The sequence below is a fragment of the Engystomops pustulosus genome, chromosome 4 (assembly GCF_040894005.1).
Source record: "Engystomops pustulosus chromosome 4, aEngPut4.maternal, whole genome shotgun sequence".
NCBI lineage: Eukaryota > Metazoa > Chordata > Amphibia > Anura > Leptodactylidae > Engystomops > Engystomops pustulosus.
In genome coordinates, this window is record NC_092414.1 from 60759953 (window position 1) to 60777482 (window position 17530).

At 46.8% G+C, this 17530-nt stretch overlaps 1 long non-coding RNA gene across 4 annotated transcripts in view; it reads left to right on the top strand.

The window, feature by feature from the left end:
* Positions 1–16984, top strand: part of LOC140126517 (uncharacterized) — a 37876-nt gene extending 20892 nt beyond the window's left edge. For 2 of the 4 annotated variants that reach the window (XR_011854853.1, XR_011854855.1), the window contains 3 exons: positions 8189–8232; positions 16211–16600; positions 16709–16984. This is a non-coding gene — a long non-coding RNA (uncharacterized lncRNA). The remainder of the gene's footprint in view (positions 1–8188; positions 8233–16210; positions 16601–16708) is intronic. The other 2 variants (XR_011854854.1, XR_011854856.1) reach the window with 2 other exon arrangements.
* The last annotated feature ends 546 nt before the right edge of the window (positions 16985–17530 follow it).

Here is a 17530-nt window from a genome sequence, read left to right on the forward strand (position 1 = left end):
GTAATGTGCCCCACACAGATCTCCCCGTAATGTGCCCCACACAGATCTCCCCGTAATGTGCCCCACACAGATCTCCCCGTAATGTGCCCCACACAGATCTCCCCGTAATGTGCCCCACACAGATCCCCCCCTGCAATGTGCCCCACACAGATCTCCCCGTAATGTGCCCCACACAGATCTCCCCGTAATGTGCCCACACAGATCTCCCCGTAATGTGCCCACACAGATCCCCCCGCAATGTGCCCCACACAGATCTCCCTGCAATGTCCCCACACAGATCCCCCCGCAATGTGCCCCACACAGATCTCCCCGCAATGTGCCCCACACAGATCTCCCCGCAATGTGCCCCACACAGATCTCCCCGTAATGTGCCCCACACAGATCTCCCCGTAATGTGCCCCACACAGATCTCCCCGTAATGTGCCCCACACAGATCCCCCCCTGCAATGTGCCCCACACAGATCTCCCCGTAATGTGCCCCACACAGATCTCCCCGTAATGTGCCCACACAGATCTCCCTGCAATGTGCCCCACACAGATCTCCCCGTAATTTGCCCCACACAGATCTCCCTGCAATGTCCCCACACAGATCCCCCCGCAATGTGCCCCACACAGATCTCCCCGCAATGTGCCCCACACATATCTCCCCGTAATGTGCCCCACACAGATCCCCCTCTCACCTCACTTACTTACTCAAGCATCTCTGTGCACTGCTTCCCCCTGCAGGTCATGTGATCGTGACATCATCACAGAGGAAGCAGTGTACTACATCCTGCAGAGGAAGCAGTGTACTATGTCCAGAGGACACGGATCGTGAAGAGAGAGAGGATGATGCCCGAGCAGCGAGACAAATGTCCTGCTGACCCAGGGAGATCCTAGCGACACCCCTGGTTTCATCTCCCATCTGTCTCCTGTGATCTCTACGCTGGTTTAATAACAGCAAATCCACTTTTATAGACAAAATCTCTGCAATTTCTTATTGCTGCCTTGTCTGATGTCTGAGAACTGATCCAATCATGTTCTGGATCGGGGTTTTGGGATTATATAAAAGGTTATGTGGACTATTAGCTAGATAGTGTCCATACTGTCTTCTGTAATTTACTATCTTTGACCTTTTGCTTATCTAACTATCCGGTTATTTTGGACTGCATTGTACTCTCTGTTCTGACCCATATTTGGTGAATATATTTTTCTGTTTATATTGTCTTATCTTGCACTCTAGCTTTAGCAACCAGCGTTGCCTGGGATAGTAAATCACTGCTTTTAACTATTACAAAATAAAATGGAATAACAAAAACTATTCTATTTATCTATTAGGCTACATGCACACTGCCGTGGCCCGCCACACCGTAGCACGGCGGACACATCGCAGCGCGGGGAGAGGAGGAGGCGAGCGCTACTCACCCCCGCCCCTCTCCATAGGAACATATAGGCCACGGCGCTGTAATACGGGAAAAGATAGGAAATGTCTTATCTTTTCCCGGGCTACAGAGCAGTACGGTGCCACACGTGTGCTGCACCGTACCGCTCCCGTACCATGCCGCGAGCCCATAGAAGTGTATGGGGGACGTATATCGGCCGTACATACGTCGGCCGTATATACGTCCCCCATACATGTGTGTGAATGCAGCCTTGCTCTGCTTGTCTATCTGTTTCTCTCTCCAACTCTCTTTGCCTTTCTCCTTCTCTCTCTCTGTCTCTCTTATTGTCTATCTATGTCTTTCTCTGTCTGTCTCCCTTTGCCTGTCTGTCTCTCTCTCTTCCCTTCTGTGCCACTCTGCCTGTCCATCTATCTGTCTGTCTATATGTTTCTCTATGCCTGTCTCTTTCTGCCTTTTTTGTCTGTCTCTCTCTTTGCCTGTCTCTCTCACTGCCTGTCTGTTTTTTTCACTCTTTCTCTCTGTCTGTCTATTTCTTGATTTCTCTCTTTCTGCATGGCTTTTTCTTTCTGTCTCTCACTCTGTCTGTTTTTCTCTGTCTTTCTGTTTCTTTCAGTCTGCCTCTCTCTCTGCCTCTCTCTGCCTGTCTCTTTCTCGGTCAGTCTGTCTCTCTATGTCCGTTTCTCTCTGTCTGTTTATCTCTCTCTATTTGTCTGTCTGTCTCTACATGCCTATCTGTCTCTCTCTACCTGTCTGTCTATACACTCACCAGCCACTTTATTAGGTACATCATGCTAGTAACGGGTTGGACCCCCTTTTGCCTTCAGAACAGCCTCAATTCTTCGTGGCATAGATTCAACAAGGTGCTAGAAGCATCCCCAGAGATTTTGGTCCATATTGACATGATGGCATCACACAGTTGCCGCAGATTTGTCGGCTGCACATCCATGATGCGAATCTCCCGTTCCACCACATCCCAAAGATGCTCTATTGGATTGAGATCTGGTGACTGTGGAGGTCATTTGAGTACAGTGACCTCATTGTCATGTTCAAGAAACCAGTCTGAGATGATTCCAGCTTTATGACATGGCGCATTATCCTGCTGAAAGTAGCCATCAGATGTTGGGAACATTGTGGCCATAAAGGGATGGAAATGGTCAGCAACAATACTCAGGTAGGCTGTGGCGTTGCAACGATGCTCAATTGGCACCAAGGGGCCCAAAGAGTGCCAAAAAAATATTCCCCACACCTTGACACCACCACCACCAGCCTGAACCGTTGATACAAGGCAGGTTGGATCCATGCTTTCATGTGGTTGACGCCAAATTCTGACCCTACCATCCGAATGTCGCAGCAGAAATCGAGACTCATCAGACCAGGCAATGTTTTTCCAATCTTCTACTGTCCAATTTCGATGAGCTTGTGCAAATTGTAGCCTCAGTTTCCTGTTCTTAGCTGAAAGGAGTGGCACCTGGTGTGGCCTTCTGCTGCTGTAGCCCATCTGCCTCAAAGTTCGACGTACTGTGCGTTCAGAGATGCTCTTCTGCCTACCTTGGTTGTAACGGGTGACGATTTGAGTCACTGTTGCCTTTCTATCAGCTCGAACCAGTCTGCCCATTCTCCTCTGACCTCTAGCATCAACAAGGCATTTCCGCCCACAGAACTGCCGCTCACTGGATGTTTTTTCTTTTTCGGACCATTCTCTGTAAACCCTAGAGATGGTTGTGCGTGAAAATCCCAGTAGATCAGCAGTTTCTGAAATACTCAGACCAGCCCTTCTGGCACCAACAACTATGCCACGTTCAAAGGCAATCAAATCACCTTTCTTCCCCATACTGATGCTCGGTTTGAACAGCAGGAGATTGTCTTGACCATGTCTACATGCCTAAATGCACTGAGTTGCCGCCATGTGATTGGCTGATTAAAAATTAAGTGTTAACGAGCAGTTGGACAGGTGTACCTAATAAAGTGGCCGGTGAGTGTATATCTCTCTCTATCTCTGCCTGGCTCTCTCTTGGCCTTGCTTTTTTCACTGCTTGTCTGTCTCTCTCTGTCAGTCTGTCTCTCTCTCCTTCTCTCTGTCTTTCTCTTTCTCTTGGCCTGTCTCTCTCACTGCATGTCTATCTCTCTTTGCCTGACTGCCTCTCTCTGTCTCTTGGTCAGTCTGTCTCTTTCTCTCCCTCTCTTCGACTGTATCTCTGCCTGCCTATCTCTCTGACTGTCTGTCTCTATCTGTCTGTCTCTACCTATCTCTGTCTGTTTCTCTCTGCCTGTCTCTTTCTGTCTGTCTCTCTCAGTCTCTGTCTCTCACTGTTTTTCTCTGTCTGTCTGTTTCTATTTCTGTCTATTTCTCCCTGTCTTTGTGTCTCTTTCTGTCTGTCTCTTCCTGTCTATCCATCTGTCTCTGCCTGTCTTTGTCTCTTCCTGCCTCTCTGTCTGCCTCTCTCTATTGATATATGTGCCTCATTTTGTCTGTCTCTCTGTCTGTCTCTCTGTCAATCTGTCTGTTTCTCTCTGTCGGTCTGCCTGTCAGCCTGTCTTTTTCTCTCTTTCAGTCTGTCTCACTCTCTGTATGCCTGTCAGTCTCTCTCTGTCTTTTTTCTCCCTCTCTGTATCTCTATCTCTGACCATGTAGGACACTTTTACTGAAAACAAATCATAAACAAGCAAGACTGGAATTTGTCAAACTACATGTTGAGCACATTTTCCATGTTTCAAAGTAGGGACAGACTCTGATATATTCTGGGGCATCTGGCACAGGGTGTCTGGAATCTGTGCAGGGTGAAATGAAATCTCAAGACTATCAAGGGATTCTAGAGAGAAGTGTGCTGCCCAGTGTCAGAAAGCTTGGTCTCAGTCGCAGGTCACTGGTCCTACAACAGGATAATGACCCAAAAGACACAGCTAAAAACATTGGACTATTCTGAAGACTGACCTAAATCCTATTGAGCATCTTTGGAAGGAGCTGAAATATGCCATCTGGAAAAGGCCCCCATCAAACCCCAGACAGCTGACGTAGTTGGGAGGGGCCCAAAATACCTGCTCAGAAGTCTCATTGGCAGGTACAGAAATTGTGTGATTGCAGTGATAATGGACCCGTCATTTCGGTCCAGGCCTGCTTCATGAGTATTATTATTTTTTTTAATTCTGTTGAAGCAAGGTTAAAAGCAGTGTCTGCCTTTCTTTTAATCATTTTCATAGAAATTTAATTTATTTTTACTTCTGTCAGTTCTAAACCCATTGTGGGTATTTCTTTTATTAAACGAGGGGTCCCAACAATTTTCTCCACGTGTGTATATTGGGACACATTTATTAATCTGTTTACAGATTTCTGTCATAATTTGAAGCAAAAGAACAGTCTGTGCTTTATTTAACAAAGGTGTATGATAGGATCTTGGGGAAATTTCGTCTGCTCAACTGCTGCCAGCTGGCTGTACCGAATAGGTTTTGGTGTCCCTTTAATGTCTTACTGAGAATTCATCCTCTTCAGTAGCTCAGCCAATTTACATAAACAAAGTCATTGTGCCAAAGTCAAATGTTTAACTTTGTACCCTGTAAAATGGTACCTTCCACGTCAGCACATAAGCCTCAACGGTGAAAATTTTCCATGCGCTAAGAGGGAACATTTCAAGATTATATGTTAACCTCAATCGGCCAGATCCACAGTATAGAGGACGATATACTGACCGTCTCATTTTTTAGATGAAGCCAGTTTCCATTTATCGTGTACCTCACTCTAGTCACAACTTCCTCCTATTGGCACTCGATAAGTAATTCTTTATGTAACTGTTGAGTAGTAAGTGGAAATTACATATAAAAACATAAAATAAATCTAACTATTGCCTCGTATTCTGCGGAGACCAGAGTATAATGCATAGGCATCAGCATGTGCCCCTGAAAAGGTTAGCAGATGGCAATTTTGGGGCAATTTTTTTTTTGTGGTGTGTGTGGCAAGTGTTGGTTACTACTCAGAGCCTGCTCCTGACCTTGGAGTTTTTTACCAAGCTATATTTAGTTATTTACTATTAGATAGGAGACCATAATTTCTGAAATACTAAATTGGTTATATTTGGAAGCCAGTGGTGTAACTAGAGTTTGCGGGGCCCTGGAGGAAAATTCCTAACGGGGACCCCTTCCATCATAACTGTGACCATTACTACTACCCCATAATAAATTAGAGATGGGCATTTTTATTATGCAGCATAGAGAAAATCATAAAACCTGAACCCACAAGAAAGTTATTCAAATGAGCTTTTTCCACTAATTTCACCTCAACTGGTTTTATTCTCACTTCTCAATATACAGCATGGAATATTAAATACCATCACTAAGCAGTACAGTTTGTTACTTAGAAAACAAGCCCTTATACAGCTCTTTACATGAAAAAATAAAAAAGTTTGGTGAATGCAAAATGGAAACAGGCCAAGCCTTTAAGGGGTTAAATACGCATGTTTCTACTATACACACATATAATACATACTTACATCCATAGTACGACTAGCCCCACATAACCATATAATAAAAGTACACACATCTATTACACATAATTACCCACAGACCCCCTCCACACAAACATGCATTTTATATTTACATATGTATAAAGCTGTACATACATACCATACATACATTACTGAACATACATGCTGTACATACATACCATACATACATTACTGAACATACAGACCAAACATACATTACTGAACATACATTACTGAATATACATACCATACATACATTACTGAACATACATGCTGTACATACATACCATACATACATTACTGAACATACATACCATACATACATTACTTAATATATATATATATATATATATATATATATATATATATCATACATATATTACTAAACATACATGCTGTACATACAGACCATATATCCATAACTGAACATACAGATCATACATACATTACTGAACATACATTACTGAACCTACATACCATACATGCCTTACTGAACATACATACCATACATTATTTACTAAACATACATGCTGCACATACAGACCATACATACGTTACGGAAAATACATGACGCACATACATACATTACTGAACATACATGCTGTACATACATTACTGAACATACATACCATACATACATTACTGAACCTGCATAACATACATGCATACCATACATTACTGAACATACATGCTATACATACAGACCGTACATACATATATTACTAGAAATACATACATTACTGAACATACATGCTGTACATACATTACAGAACCTACATAACATACATGCATACCATACATTACTGAATATACATGCTGTACATACAGGCCATACATACATTACTGAGCATACATACTGAACATCTTCACACAAACACTCATGGTATATATGTACATATGACACATGCTGTACATATACATGACACACACAGATACACTTACCTACCTCTCCAGCTGACACACTGCTGTCATCCCACTAGACATTGTACACCCAGGGAGCCGGTGTATATATTTCCTCCATTCTTCTTATGTGTTCATTGCTAGTATGTTGCTAGGATTGTGACTAAATCCCATGACTCAGAGGTACCTGTCCTCCCCATTATGGGCTTTAGCTGGCTCTGTATGAGCTGTCTATTTCCAATGACTGGGAAGGACCTCTTCGCCCCCTAGTGGTGAGGTGCTGAATGGTTATAGTATTTCGCCATCTCATGGGTCATTGGCTATTTCCTATAACTCAGAGGGACTGGGTCCTCCCCAGTCATGGGAATTAGCCAGCTCTATAGCATCTATTTCCCATAATCTGGAAAGACCATGTACTCCCTTAACAGATCTATCATAGTTTTTAGTTTCTGCATAGTTAATTGATTTCTTTTTATATTTGGTTCAGTTTGTAACATTAACTACAGCAACTACAACTACTATTTCTAATAGTTCATAAGGACCTTTACAATCGACTATACAGTAAGAAGGTCCCATCATCACCTCTGCCATGCCTCCTAAACCTGGAAGCTTTCTATAGCAGGACAGCAAGCAGAGATCTAGAAAACCATGAGGAATTGATACAAAAAGTGTAATGTGGAATATTCATACTTTTTATTGTACAAACAATATTTACACGCTGAATGGGAACACCCCTTTTATTGTAACAAACATTCATATGAAAATTCTAATAGAATTAAGATATTATTGTATTAAGATTGAAAATAATGTTTAATTGTATTTTTCTGTGTGGTTTGTTGTATGTAATATCGATTAATTTAGAGATTTAACCCCTTCATGACTGATTCATTGGCGACTGAATGTCCAGGTCTTTTTGCAATGTTGTTTTGCTCTTCTTTAAATGACGATTAGTTTGTAAATGTTTCACATATGATAACAATTTACTTACCGTATATACTCTATACCATGTCCCCTATAATATTATATCTACATTTTATTCCTAGGTGACATAGAACCAGAGCTATCCACTGTTAAATTTATAGTCAGGAATTGAAACTGGTATATAAAAATTAATTTTACTTCTCAGCAATTTTAGTAGTGGATATCCACAGGTGTCTTTAATGTGACACCAAAATTGTGCTTCTAGGTGTCACGGTTCAGGAGATATAACCATGTGCAGTTGGCCACCGTCTTGGCGTCTATAAACTTGCTTTTTTCACAGGTTATATGAAAATAGTTATGGCAGTCATAAAGGAGTTAAATTACAATTGTTTTGAGTTATTTTGAGTGCACAACATATTTACACTTATACAATCTGTACACTGACTGCTTTACATTGTATCAAGGTGTTACTGTAGCATTCTTAAGTTTCTTCCTTTCTTCTGTTCACAGCGATGAACGTCACTGAGAAGGGCACCCTAGCTGGAAGTCAAAAGGTGGGTTAAAAGGGTATAGAAGAAAAAAACTTCCGTACAAACCTTGTGTCAATAATATGCAGGGCCGGATTATATGCGGGGCTCCCGGGGCTCGAGCCCCGGGGCCCCCACCATCTTGCCCCCCCAGGGGGCCCCCACCAGATGCCACCCCCTGCGCCTCCCCTCCTGAGCCGACATCTCCCTGAAACCAGGCCGCATCCACGGCACAGAAGATTGCCAGTGCCACCTTCCCGCCCCCCGGCACAGGTCACAGCCTCCCCACCCGCCCATCTGCTTGCATGCCCACGCCAGCCCTCCGCCTATTCCCCTGCAACGCTGAGCCACACGCCCCCCCCCCGGAAAAGTTGACCGCCTCCACACCCGCCCACACGCACGGCCATCCAAGCAGCTCCTGCCCCGCTAGTACACCCTAGCTGGAAGTCAAAAGGTGGGTTAAAAGGGTATAGAAGAAAAAAACTTCCGTACAAACCTTGTGTCAATAATATGCAGGGCCGGATTATATGCGGGGCTCCCGGGGCTCGAGCCCCGGGGCCCCCACCATCTTGCCCCCCCAGGGGGCCCCCACCAGATGCCACCCCCTGCGCCTCCCCTCCTGAGCCGAAATCTCCCTGAAGCCAGGCCGCATCCACGGCACAGGAGATTGCCAGTGCCACCTTCCCGCCCCCCGGCACAGGTCACAGCCTCCCCACCCGCCCATCTGCTTGCATGCCCACGCCAGCCCTCCGCCTATTCCCCTGCAACGCTGAGCCACACGCCCCCCCGGAAAAGTTGACCGCCTCCACACCCGCCCACACGCACGGCCATCCAAGCAGCTCCTGCCCCGCTAGTACTCGCGCCACCCCCGCCCTCCGCAACTCCCCCGCTGGAAAAAGCACCTGGCTGAACACCGCTCCCCTCCCCCCGGCTGAACAAGCAACTCCCGCCGCCCCCGAACACGGTCCCCCCGCCCCCTCCTAACATGCGAACCCCCCCCCCCCACCGGCCCGTACAAGCAACAGTCCGGCCCGCGCACCCCCCTCCCCCCGCGCCCGTACAAGCAACAGTCCGGCCCACAGATCCCCCGCACCTCCCGCCCCCCGCTCGAACAGCCGCCTGACGCCACGAACAGTCACCTGGATATGTAAGTATATAAATATGTATTTGTGTGTAAAAATGTATTTGTGTGTAATTATGTATTTGTGTGTAAATATGTAGGTGTATATATATGTATATACAGTGTATATGTGTATATACAGTGTATATGTGTATATACAGTGTATATGTGTATGTACAGTTTATATACTCTGCATATGTGCATCTACTGTGTATATACTCTGTATATGTGCATCTACTGTGTATAAACTCTGTATATGTGCATCTACTGCGTATATACTGTGTATATGTGCATCTACTGCGTATATACTGTGTATATGTGCATCTACTGCATATATATACTGTGTATATGTGCATCTACTGCGTATATACTGTGTATATGTGCATCTACTGCGTATATACTGTATATATGTGCATCTACTGCATATATATACTGTGTATATGTGCATCTACTGCGCATATACTGTGTTTATGTGCATCTACTGTGCAGATACTGTGTATATGTGCATATACTGTGTATATGTGCATCTACTGTGTATATACCCTGTATATGTGCATCTACTGTGTATATACCCTGTATATGTGCATCTACTGTGTATATACTCTGTATATGTGCATCTACTGTGTATATACTCTGTATATGTGCATCTACGGCGTATATACTCTGTATATGTGCATCTACGGCGTATATACTGTGTATATGTGCATCTACGGCGTATATACTGTGTATATGTGCATCTACTGTGTATATACTGTGTATATGTGCATCTACTGCGTATATACTGTGTATATGTGCATCTACTGCGTATATACTGTGTATATGTGCATCTACTGTGTATATACTCTAAATATGTGCATCTACTGCGTATATACTCTGTATATGTGCATCTACTGCGTATATACTCTGTATATGTGCATCTAATGCGTATATATTCTGTATATGTGCATCTACTGCGTATATACTGTGTATATGTGCATCTACTGTGTATATACTGTGTATATGTGAATCTACTGTGTATATACTGTGTATATGTGCATCTACTGTGTATATACTCTGTATATGTGCATCTACTGTGTATATACTGTGTATGGGTACATTCACACGCATTATGCCCGCCATGCGGGTATACTACCGTGTGCTGGATAGGAGGAGGAGGTGATCCCTTCTCCCTCCATAGAAAACAGCGGCGCACGGCCGCACACTCGTAAAAAGATAGAGCATGCTCTATCTTTTTGCGGTGTACAGCGCGGATCAGCACCCTACCGCTGCCGGCCCGCCATTGCCCTCTATGGGGACATATATGCGGCCACAAATTTGCGGCCGTATGTACGTCCCCCCAGACGGCCGTGTAAATGAGCCCTAAATATGTATATACTGTGTATAAATGTGTATATATGCATCTACTGTGTGTATGCTGTGTATATATGCATCTGTTGTGTGTGTATATATATATATATATATACACACACAACAGATGTGAATCTACTGTGTATATATGTATATGCTGTGGATATGTGTATATATGAATCTACTGTGTATATATGTATATGCTGTGGATATGTGTATATATGAATCTACTGTGTATATATGTATATGCTGTATTTATACGCGCATACATTTATATCAGCATATACACCTTAATATATGTATATATATGATGTGGGTTTTTGTATCTGCTGTGTATATGGTATGTATGTATATGCTCTATACAGTGAATGTGTGTGTGTGTGTGGCTGTGCGGGCTGAGGTGTATGTTACATGGGACTGCATATCTGGTAGGGGTGAAGGTAGATATAAAGATGTGTTACTGGGGATGAGGCAGCTGTATGCAGCTGTGTTACTGGGTGCGAGGCGGCTGTATGTAGCTGTGTTACTGGGGATGAGGTGGCTGTATGTAGCTGTGTTACTCGGGGCAAGGCGGCTGTATGTAGCTGTGTTACTGGGGATGAGGCGGCTGTATGTAGCTGTGTTACTGGGGGCGAGGCGGCTGTATGTAGCTGTGTTACTGGGTGCGAGGCGGCTGTATGTAGCTGTGTTACTGGGGATGAGGTGGCTGTATGTAGCTGTGTTACTGGGGATGAGGCGGCTGAATGTAGCTGTGTTACTGGGGGCGAGGCGGCTGTATGTAGCTGTGTTACTGGGGGCGAGGTGGCTGTATGTAGCTGTGTTACTGGGGGCGAGGCGGCTGTATGTAGCTGTGTTACTGGGGTTGAGGTGGCTGTATGTAGCTGTGTTACTGGGGGGGCGAGGTGGCTGTATGTAGCTGTGTTACTGGGGGTGAGGCGGCGGAATGTAGCTGTGTTACTGGGGACGAGGCGGCGGTATGTAGCGGTGTTACTGGGGGCGAGGCGGCTGTATGTTGCTGTGTTACTGGGGGCGAGGCGGCTGTATGTAGCTGTGTTACTGGGGGCGAGGCGGCTGTATGTAGCTGTGTTACTGGGGGCGAGGCGGCTGTATGTAGCTGTGTTACTGGGGGCGAGGCGGCTGTATGTAGCTGTGTTACTGGGGGCGAGGCGGCTGTATGTAGCTGTGTTACTGGGGGCGAGGCGGCTGTATGTAGCTGTGTTACTGGGGGCGAGGCGGCTGTATGTAGCTGTGTTACTGGGGGCGAGGCGGCTGTATGTAGCTGTGTTACTGGGGATGAAGCTGCTGTATGTAGCTGTGTTACTGGGGGCGAGGCGGCTGTATGTAGCTGTGTTACTGGGAATGAGGCGGCTGTATGTGGCTGTGTTACTGGGGATGAAGCGGCTGTATGTGGCTGTGTTACTGGGGATGAGGTGGCTGTATGTAGCTGTGTTACTGGGGATGAGGCGGCTGTATGTAGCTGTGTTACTGGGGGCGAGGCGGCTGTATGTAGCTGTGTTACTGGGGGCGAGGTGGCTGTATGTAGCTGTGTTACTGGGGGGGAGGCGGCTCTACGTAGCTGTGTTACTGGGGGCGAGGTGGCTGTATGTAGCTGTGTTACTGGGGCGAGGCGGCTCTATGTAGCTGTGTTACTGGGGTTGAGGTGGCTGTATGTAGCTGTGTTACTGGGGGGGCAAAGTGGCTGTATGTAGCTGTGTTACTGGGGGTGAGGCGGCGGAATGTAGCTGTGTTACTGGGGACGAGGCGGCGGTATGTAGCGGTGTTACTGGGGGCGAGGCGGCTGTATGTTGCTGTGTTACTGGGGATGAGGCGACGGTATGTAGCGGTGTTACAGGGGATGAGGTGGCTGTATGTAGCTGTGTTACTAGGGACGAGGCACTGTATATAGCTGTTACTGGGGGCGAGGCGGCTGTATGTAGCTGTGTTACTGGGGGCGAGGCGGCTGTATGTAGCTGTGTTACTGGGGGCGAGGCGGCTGTATGTAGCTGTGTTACTGGGGGCGAGGCGGCTGTATGTAGCTGTGTTACTGGGGGCGAGGCGGCTGTATGTAGCTGTGTTACTGGGGGCGAGGCGGCTGTATGTAGCTGTGTTACTGGGGGCGAGGCGGCTGTATGTAGCTTTGTTACTGGGGGCGAGGCGGCTGTATGTAGCTGTGTTACTGGGGGCGAGGCGGCTGTATGTAGCTGTGTTACTGGGGATGAAGCTGCTGTATGTAGCTGTGTTACTGGGGATGAGGCGGCTGTATGTAGCTGTGTTACTGGGGATGAGGCGGCTGTATGTAGCTGTGTTGCTGGGGGCGAGGCGGCTGTATGTAGCTGTGTTACTGGGAATGAGGCGGCTGTATGTAGCTGTGTTACTGGGGATGAAGTGGCAGTATGTAGCTGTGTTGCTGGGGATGAGGTGGCTGTATGTAGCTGTGTTACTGGGGGCGAGGCGGCTGTATGTAGCTGTGTTACTGGGGGCGAGGTGGCTGTATGTAGCTGTGTTACTGGGGGCGAGGCGGCTCTATGTAGCTGTGTTACTGGGGGCGAGGTGGCTGTATGTAGCTGTGTTACTGGGGGCGAGGCGGCTGTATGTAGCTGTGTTACTGTGGTTGAGGTGGCTGTATGTAGCTGTGTTACTGGGGGTGAGGCGGCGGAATGTAGCTGTGTTACTGGGGGCGAGGCGGCGGTATGTAGCGGTGTTACTGGGGGCGAGGCGGCTGTATGTTGCTGTGTTACTGGGGACGAGGCGGCGGTATGTAGCGGTGTTACTGGGGATGAGGTGGCTGTATGTAGCTGTGTTACTGGGAACGAGGCACTGTATATAGCTGTTACTGAGGGCGAGGCGGCTGTATGTAGCTGTGTTACTGGGGGCAAGGCGGCTGTATTTAGCTGTGTTACTGGGGGCGAGGCGGCTGTATGTAGCTGTGTTACTGGGGGCGAGGCGGCTGTATGTAGCTGTGTTACTGGGGGCGAGGCGGCTGTATGTAGCTGTGTTACTGGGGGCGAGGCGGCTGTATGTAGCTGTGTTACTGGGGGCGAGGCGGCTGTATGTAGCTGTGTTACTGGGGGCGAGGCGGCTGTATGTAGCTGTGTTACTGGGGGCGAGGCGGCTGTATGTAGCTGTGTTACTGGGGATGAGGCGGCTGTATGTAGCTGTGTTACTGGGGATGAGGCGGCTGTATGTAGCTGTGTTACTGGGGATGAGGCGGCTGTATGTAGCTGTGTTACTGGGGGCGAGGCGGCTGTATGTAGCTGTGTTACTAGGAATGAGGCGGCTGTATGTAGCTGTGTTACTGGGGATGAAGCGGCTGTATGTAGCTGTGTTACTGGGGGCGAGGCGGCTGTATGTAGCTGTGTTACTGGGAATGAGGCGGCTGTATGTAGCTGTGTTACTGGGGATGAAGCGGCTGTATGTAGCTGTGTTACTGGGGGCGAGGCGGCTGTATGTAGCTGTGTTACTGGAAATGAGGCGGCTGTATGTAGCTGTGTTACTGGGGATGAAGCGGCTGTATGTAGCTGTGTTACTGGGGGCGAGGCGGCTGTATGTAGCTGTGTTACTGGGGGCGAGGCGGCTGTATGTAGCTGTGTTACTGGGGGCGAGGCGGCTGTATGTAGCTGTGTTACTTGGGGCGAGGCGGCTGTATTTAGCTGTGTTACTGGGGCGAGGCGGCTGTATGTAGCTGTGTTACTGGGGGCGAGGCGGCTGTATGTAGCTGTGTTACTGGGGGCGAGGCGGCTGTATGTAGCTGTGTTACTGGGGGCGAGGCGGCTGTATGTTGCTGTGTTACTGGGGGCGAGGCGGCTGTATGTAGCTGTGTTACTGGGGGCGAGGCGGCTGTATGTAGCTGTGTTACTGGGGGCGAGGCGGCTGTATGTAGCTGTGTTACTGGGGGCGAGGCGGCTGTATGTAGCTGTGTTACTGGGGGCGAGGCGGCTGTATGTAGCTGTGTTACTGGGGGCGAGGCGGCTGTATGTAGCTGTGTTACTGGGGGCGAGGCGGCTGTATGTTGCTGTGTTACTGGGGACGAGGCGGCGGTATGTAGCGGTGTTACTGGGGATGAGGTGGCTGTATGTAGCTGTGTTACTGGGGACGAGGCACTGTATATAGCTGTTACTGAGGGCGAGGCGGCTGTATGTAGCTGTGTTACTGGGGGCGAGGCGGCTGTATGTAGCTGTGTTACTGGGGGCGAGGCGGCTGTATGTAGCTGTGTTACTGGGGGCGAGGCGGGGATAGTGGAAAGTGAGCAGGAGGATGTGTATGCATGCTACACTCAATGGGGGCCTCCACCAGATTTTGCGCCCAGGGGCCCCCACCAACCTTAATCCGGCCCTGATAATATGTGCTATGGGGTCACAGTATATATACATGAAGGTGGTTAAATGTGTAGCATCCCCCAAATTCAAAAAAGGAGGTGAGAGAAAGGCAGAGAAGCATTTACTTTTGCCCTAAGTCCTACATTTCCACCCCTAACTCAACCTCCTCACAGTATAATTTCCCCCTTGGTGCCCTCCATTCCCCCCCAGCAGCTTACCCTCTTCATTTTGCCCCAAAGGAGCTCTACCTCTAAATTAGTCCTTTAGCAGCCCCCCCTTTAATTTTGCCCCACCAGCAGCTCCCCGGGTTATTTTGCCACCCCCACCAGCTTATTTTTTTATTATCCAAGCCCTGGGTCCTCATCTTATTTTGCCTTGTAAGCTCCCCTTCTTAGCGTGCCCCTTACTCCATCCATTCTTTTGCCCCTCCCGCAGCAGCTTTATATTGCCCCAAGCTCCACCTCTTATTTTGCCCCACCCAGCAGATCTCCTTCCTCTTATTGTGCCACTCCAAAGCTTCCCATCTTATTTTGCCTCCTTCAGCAGCTCCCCCTCTTATTGTGCCCCCCAGAAGCTCCCTCTTTTATTGTGCCCCCACAGTAAAATAATAAACACATACTCACCTTTCCCCATTCTTTCAGTGAAGTTCCTTTTTCCCCTACTTCTGCTTATGTAGGATTAAAGCCAGCAGGCAGGGATGACATCATCACATGATGTCATCACCTGCCGCCTCTACAACACACCACAGAAGTAGAGTCATTGTGCAGTGATCTGCTGGTTCTATGAATTATAACTGTAATGAACTCTGTGTGGCAACAGTGGAACAGAGCCCAAAAAATTCCCGCCCCACTGGATCTAGGACAGTTGGGAGGTAAGGTATTGGAAGAGAAATAAGGATGATGAAGGGATGAAGTATTAAAAGGGTGGAGGAATGCAGGAAATGCTACTGTTGAAGATCACAATTCTATGGAGAACCACAAGCCCCAGCACACAGGTCATGGCACGGTCATGGAATGAGGATGTGTAGATTGACTTTGTTATTTTCAAAGCTCCTCCATGTTAGTGATTGGTTGACTAGCCCAGATCAGCATTTGGTGGGGTGGCACCATTGCAGCGATCATCAGAAAGAGAAAAGCACAATCCCCTGTAGGCATTACTTTATGATGTCCTGATTTACTTGGCTATGTAACACTTAACCTAATGGTTGTTTTCTGTACTGCAGATGACATTGCTGAGATGTGGCCAGGACCCAGAAGAAGCCAGATTTGTGAAACTTGTTGGGTGGTGCTTGAGATAGAGCAGCCATACTGGAATGGCAAAGGAGTTTGGTATTTTTTGTATTGAAAGACCATTTTTGAGTATAATAATATTGTATTGAAATCTACATTCTTAATGAAGATGGTATTACACTATGTTTGGTCCATTTTCCTTCCATCAAATAGTGGTCTCAAGTCGGACAGCCAGAGGAGAGGATCTACTTCGAGCCTAGATCTGTTGCCGGGGAGCACCTACTCAGACGCCACACCCAAGACACAAATGGGGGACAAGGCCATGATGGAATTATTAGCTATTTCTCATGTTTCTACTTCAGTTTGAAAGCATCAACATAGAGGTACTGTTTATTGCCATTGTCAAGCATACTATACATTAAAAAGTTCAATGCAGAGACTTCTTTTCTCTATATGTATTGGAGCTAAATACTCTAAACTCCGTTCCACAGGATAAGGCTTAGTCTCTGACCACTGGATGAAACAATCCTGCAAGGGCTCCTTCTAAATGCTCCATTAATCCTGTGGGACTGCTGAAGATGGCTGCCGTGGAAGTCCATTATAAGTGAATGGAGTGCTATATAGCAAAAACTATATTAATTTAGTTTCTCCACTTCATACTGACTTGAGGAATAGATACACACATGCACAAAATAATTGGTATCTCTTATTTATAACCAACAATGGTCACAGAAATAACTTGAGTCTGAAAAATAAAATAAATACAATTTCTAGGAAAATAAACAAATGAAAAACATACATTGCTTTTGAATCATGCTTCAACAGAATTTAACAAAAAAGAAATAAAATAAAACTCATGAAACAGGTCTGGAAAGAAATGATACTACCCCTGAAATAATGTGAGCAAAGGGACTCACTGTGCTGTATATAGGGTACAACTACTCACTGTGCTGTATATAGGGTACAGCTACTCACTGTGCTGTATATAGGGTACAGCTACTCACTGTGCTGTATATAGGGCTGCAGTTACTCACTGTGCTATATATAGGGCTACAGCTACTCACTGTGCTGTATATAGGGTACAGCTACTCACTGTGCTGTATATAGGGTACAGCTACTCACTGTGCTGTATATAGGGCTGCAGTTACTCACTGTGCTGTATATAGGGCTACAGCTACTCACTGTGCTGTATATAGGGTACAGCTACTCACTGTGCTGTATATAGGGTACAGCTACTCACTGTGCTGTATATAGGGTACAGCTACTCACTGTGCTGTATATAGGGCTGCAGTTACTCACTGTGCTATATATAG